Here is a 6135-nt window from a genome sequence, read left to right as displayed (position 1 = left end):
AGAGAATGCAGAGCCAGTGACTGTTCTGTAAGCATGCATCAATGATTTAAACTTGATACAAGCATCAACTGGTGACCAGTGCAGGGAAATAAAGATTTATATTACATAAGCTCCCTTGGGCTCATTAAGGCACTGATCTGTAGTGCTGTAGTGTACTGGATCATTTGAGATCGTTGTGTTAAAGGACACAAGGTTTATCATTAGGTTTAAGATTCTCTGTGTTTGTGTGGGTTTCCTCTGGGTGTGCCAGTCCAAACACGTGCAGTATAGGTGAATTGGGTAAACAAAGTAGTCATAGTTTATGAATGTGTGTGTGAATAAGAGAGTATGGGTGTTTTCCAGTGGAAGGTTGCTGTCACACAGAGGCGTTTTTAGGGTGTGTGTGAAACAAGAAAAAAATAAATGATGGCTCAGCCGACGTAGCACTATGGTGCAAGGTGCGTTTATTTACAGTGCAAAAGTGTCCAATCCAAAAATCCCAAAAATAAAGTAGACCAAAAAAAAAAAATAATAATAATAATAATATTTTATATATATATATATATATATATATATATATATATATATATATATATATATAGAAACAAACAAACAACAAAACAAACAAATAAAAACAATAAAGTAACAAAATAATTATATACAAAATATTTGCTATCCAGAATTTTCAAACCAACCATTCACACCTTCTAACTCCTACAACTCCCACCCTGAACTGAGCACAAGTCACTCTATTTATAGTGAGTGACTCCGCCCAGTTTGGATTAAACTATATTGAAGGTAAGTATAAGATAAGTATGGACATAAACAAATCTTTCAGGTAAGCATTTCACACTTTCATACACTTCATTTGTATTACCATATAACTTAAAACCAAAATTATTAAATCAGCATTTTCACATGTCATGAATACTCCTTTTTTCCATTGTTTTCCCATTCTTTTCATCCCCCACATAAAACACATAGTCTCCCCCGGGTGCCAAACCACTCATCGCATGCGCAGCGCATCACTGTGCATAAAATGCAGCGCATGACCTTTTTGGCCCCTTTTGCCTCCCGTAGCCGCGATTGCGCAACCCGGAAGACAGACGCAACAAGACGAACAAACACAAACGGACACACAGGTAAGACAAATGTATGCGGTGTGGTTTATGGCGTGTCAGAATATGCAAGGATTAATGGAGTATATAATGTGTTTGTGTGTGTATGTGTTCCATTACAGTGCAATCTTCCGTGTGTACCCGGTAGATCGGCTGGTGGAGTGAAGGTAAGTTATGTGTGTGTGCGTGAATACGTGGGTGCACAGCTCTGCCGCAGGCCAGTGACAAGCTCCTTTGTCACAGTTGCAGATGGAAAGGCATCCATCGCATACAATTTATGCCAAAGTAATTGGCATTTCATTCCACTGTGTGTGGAACTTAGGTAAAGGATAGTGAGTGAGTAACAGAGTAAGTAAGGGTGCAAGATTACAGCCAGAAGAGTTTTACAGTAGTCCAGTCTCAAAACAAAACCAACTTGGACTACAAGTTGTGCAGCATGATCTGTTAGAAAGGGTCTGATCTTTCTCATGTTGAAAAGTGCAAACCTGCATGATTAAGCTGTGTTAGCAATGTGCTCTTTGAAGGAAAGCTAAAATCACCCTAAGATTACTTACTGAGTTAGATGGGGTAATGGCAGATGTTCCCAGATGGATGAAGGATGTGTGGAGTTGCAGTAAAGACGAAAAGTTCTGTTTTTGCCAGGTTAAGCTGTAGGTGATAGTTTATTGATCTATGCAGAGATAATGTGGTGTAAAAAGAAAATAGAAGTGGGACCGAGAACAGCTCTCTAAGCTTTGGATACCTCTCCTCTCCAGGCAACTCTGAAAGATTTGCTGGTGAGGTAAGACTCCTACCAGCTGAGCGGTGATCCAGTAATGCCCATTAAGGAGAGAATGGACAGTAGAATATGCTGACTCACCATATAAAAAGCAGTAGACAGGTCCAGTGTATGTTGAACAGATGATTTGGAAACTGTTTTCGCAATAACCAGAACTGTAGTGACTGAGAGCAGAGCAGTCTCAGTGAAATGTCTAAAATTGAAGTCTGATTGGTTTGCATCCAGCAAACTATTCTGTGTTAGAAAGCTGGAAATTTGGTTGAAATCAGGCCTTAGCAATGTTTAGCAATAAAAGGAAGAAGGGAAACTAGTAATTGTAATTTTTCACTATTGAAATGTTGATTTTGTATATATATATGTATATATATATATATATATATATATATATATATATATATATATATATATATATATAGCTTAAAGGGGCTAATCATTTCGACCTTAATTTTCTTTTTTAAAAATTAAAAACTGATTTTATTCTAGCCAAAATGAAACAAATAAGACTTTCTCCGGAAGAAAAAACATTATCAGACATGCTGTGAAACTGTTTTCATGTCCCAAGCGTTTCTGTCACTCAAGATCATGTTGTTGTGGTCCTAACCTCTAATCACCACCTGTTCCACAATACACCGATTCCTTTATGCTCCCCTTGCAGGTCGTGGGCCTCCGAGAGGATGGGCCCATGTGGCTTCTTCGGGCTAAGCCTGGCTGGGCTTTGTATGAAAAAACTCGGGCACCAGGCACTTGCATATGAGCCCCAACCCCAGGCCTAGCTCCAGGGCGGGGTCCCGGCTGCACCATACCGGGCAACATCCTGGTCCTTGGTGTTTTTGTACTTAAAAGGGGTTTTTGAACCACACTTAGTCTGACCTATCACCTAAGACCTTTTTGCCTTTGGAGACCCTACCAGGGGCATTAGCCCACGACAACAAAGCTCTTAGGATCACACAGGCACTCATACCCCTCTAGCACGATAAGGTGGCGAATCATGTTTATTCGCAAATGATGTTCTGTTGGCTTAATCGAAGATGGACCTTCAGCATGCACTGGGGTGGTTTGCTGGCAAGTGTGATGTGGATGGGATGGGAATAAGCACCTCCAAGTCCGAGGCCATGGTGCTCCATTGGAAAAAAAAAGAGGGTTTGCCATCTCCAGGTTGGAGGAAAGTCTTTAACCCAGGTAGAGGAGTTTATTTATCTTGAGGTTTTGTTCACGAGTGAGGGACGGATGGAACGTGAGATTGACAGGCAGATTGGTGCAGCGGCAGCAGTAATGCGGTCGATGTATCGGTCTGTTGTGGTAAAGAAGGAGCTGAACTGAATGGCAAAGCTTTCGATTTACCGGTCAATCTATATTCCTACTCTCATCTTTCACCATGAGCTTTGGGTCATTACCGAAAGGACAAGATTTTGGATACAAGTGGCTGAAATGAGTTTCCTTCACAGTGTGGCAGGGTGCACCCTTATGGATAGGGTGAGTAGCTCTGAGATCTGGGAGGAGCTTGGTGTAGAGCCACTGCTCCACATCAAGAGCAGTCAGCTAAGGTAGCTCGGAGATCTGTTTCAGTTACCTCCTAGACGCTTACCTAGGGAGGTGTTCCAGGCATGTTCCTCCGGAGCTGGAGGAAGTGTCTGAGAAGAGGGAAGTCTGGGGTTCTCTCCTAAGACTGCTGGCTCTGTGACCCAGCACTGGAAATTCTGTCGAAAATGAATGAAATGAATAATGTATACTGTGAAAATTGCCTTGCTCTGTAAAACATAATTTGAGAAATATTTAAAGAGAGAAAAAATTCAAAGGGGGGCTAATACTTCTGACATCAACTGTACATACTTTTTTTTCAGGCTTGGCAGCAACTGAGTATATTCATTCGAATGTACCTTGAACACCTTTACCAAAAGGAACTGAACAATGTATCCACTTTTAGTTCATATGGAATGCAAATGCCAAAATACACTCTGCGGAAGCAATCCCAGCTCCTCAGTGGAAATATTCAAAGTTAAAGCTAGGTAAATAACCTCTATGTTCACATTTTGCATTCATTTGATTACTGCATTGTGCTCCTTTGCGATAAGCCCCCAAGTGCCCAAGATTCTAATGCTTAAAGAAAGAATAGTATTATACCTCCCACTGACCGCATACAGACAGCCATTAGCAGAACATTCATTGAGACAATATCCCACAATTTATTAAAGCACAAAGAAAGGTTTGTGGTTTGATTGCACCTAAATGTGGTGGAGTTAAAGTGTCTGGGAGCACATTTGCAGGAAATGTTGAAGCTTTTTAGGTCATTCTTCTTGGTCAAAAACATTCATTCTAAAAAAATCAGCAACACATTCATATTTTAACAAATGACCAGTCATATACAAAAAATAAATAAATAAATAAATGAGGTGGCAGTAGGTTAGAATAGATTATTTTGGAAAGTATTATTTAAATCGCTCATCCATCAACACTGAGATTTCAGTACAAAATTATAATATTTTAGCAGATTGAAAGATTCATTCTTTAAGCATAGAACTGCAATGTTAATAATATTTTCTAAAATGCATATAAGGCGTTCTTTGCAGATTTATCCAAAATTATTTTAAAAGTAAAGAAGCTGCAACCTTATCACGTAAAATAAAAATTGAATGACGTCTTAACTTTTGTTTAATATAAACTCAATTAGAACCACTTGTATATACAGTTGAAAAAAAGGAAATAAACCATTTCTTTTAAATGTCTGATGTCTTTTTTATATGATTGAGTCAGGGCTTTGTGATGGCCACTAGAGATGCGCGGATGGGCTATTATTTCATCCGCAACCGCATGACAAAATTCATCATCCGTCCGCCATCCATCCGCACTAACATTTTTGACCAATTTTTAAAACCGCACCCGCCCGCCATCTGCTGATTGGGCTCTTTATTTGAATGGCTTATTCGTTTTTATTATTAAATGAATGTTTCTTTATTGATCATTATATAATAATGACTTTAATGTAGACATGCAGTTAATCCAAACGTGTAAGTCATTAATTGACGACGCTTTGAAGTGACGCTAAAGATACGAGGACGTGTCTTTTCACTTGATTCGATTCCTCGGTCCTTGAGTCTTTTCCTTGCGTCTTTCCCTCGTAACGTTATCCCGTTGGGGTGGAAACACGAGGAAAGAAAGCAAGGAAAGGAAACGAGGATGCACAAATAAGAAATGAGAAGCACCCGAGCTCTCAGAATATCAGCAGTGAACTCCGTCTCCAATCGGCGCACAGGGACAAAAATAAATAAATAGCCTAAATTAAACGCACTGTACTATACAACTTTTTTTATTGTAGCCTAATAGAAAACGCATTGACACATCATTTCAACATGCTGCTATTTAGCATACTACTAAATGCCTATTTCACTTTATTTTTTAGTAAACAGATAGAATAATAATTCATTTACATTATAGCCTAATAATGTTTACATTTGTAGTTGTCCATAGCAACCCCAAAAACGTACCTGCTTGCCTTGCACTTATAATTAATGGGCACAGTTTTTCGACTTTTTTTTTATTTTTTATTTTTTGCTGTGGATGTTATTGAGCTTGTAGAAATCGGAAACAACACCAGTTCTGCGACAAGATGAACCTTTATTTATATCTCTATCAGACAATACCTATTTTATATGTCAAAAGAAACAACAGGCAGTAAAAAAATATTAACATAAATATCTTAATGTAGGCATAGGCTATAGTCGCATGCTTTGGCAAACAGTTGAAAAATGTTTTAATAAAAACGTCATATCGTGCCTAAGCCTTGTAGGGTCAGTCACCCCCACAATTAGAAATTAAATTAGAAAAATAGAAATGCCATCCCTCTTTGAGCGAACATAAAGTCTGACCAGGCTAAAGTGCATGTATGACAAGTGCCCCAATAACCCATGGACTTAGGATCATCCCCATTCTCCTCAAACTTGAAGCATAACGAAATACTACGCCATTAAAGTTGCGACAAAGAAATTCTGGCAAAATAACCTTAGCCTCGGAACGTAAAAGCGAGGCCAACATGTCTAGAATAAAATAGGCTAAACCAATATGAACGTAAAACTATCAGCTGACCGAACTCAAACGTTTATATTGAACATATGTGTAGCCTAAATAACATAGGCTAATTGGTTTAATATGCCTGACCTTGGGTCTAGCTTGATTTTTTTCTTGGCACTATGCAGGAATAAAATAGCATCTGTGTCAGGATTCAGACGGGAGTGCCTGCATAGCCACTATAATGCGCCCTGCTGC

At 39.0% G+C, this 6135-nt stretch overlaps 1 long non-coding RNA gene across 1 annotated transcript; it reads left to right on the top strand.

Annotated features, from left to right (window-relative positions):
• Positions 1-1041: 1041 nt before the first annotated feature.
• On the top strand, positions 1042-5675 carry LOC141378443 (uncharacterized). The gene is made up of 3 exons (XR_012393088.1): positions 1042-1121; positions 1220-1264; positions 2531-5675. It is a non-coding gene; the product is annotated as an uncharacterized lncRNA (long non-coding RNA).
• Positions 5676-6135: the final 460 nt, after the last annotated feature.

The sequence above is a fragment of the Danio rerio genome, chromosome 17, assembly GCF_049306965.1.
Source record: "Danio rerio strain Tuebingen ecotype United States chromosome 17, GRCz12tu, whole genome shotgun sequence".
In the NCBI taxonomy this organism is placed as follows: Eukaryota; Metazoa; Chordata; class Actinopteri; order Cypriniformes; family Danionidae; genus Danio; species Danio rerio.
The sequence above is the reverse complement of the archived record's forward strand: the minus strand, read 5'-3'. Positions and strand labels throughout refer to the sequence as shown.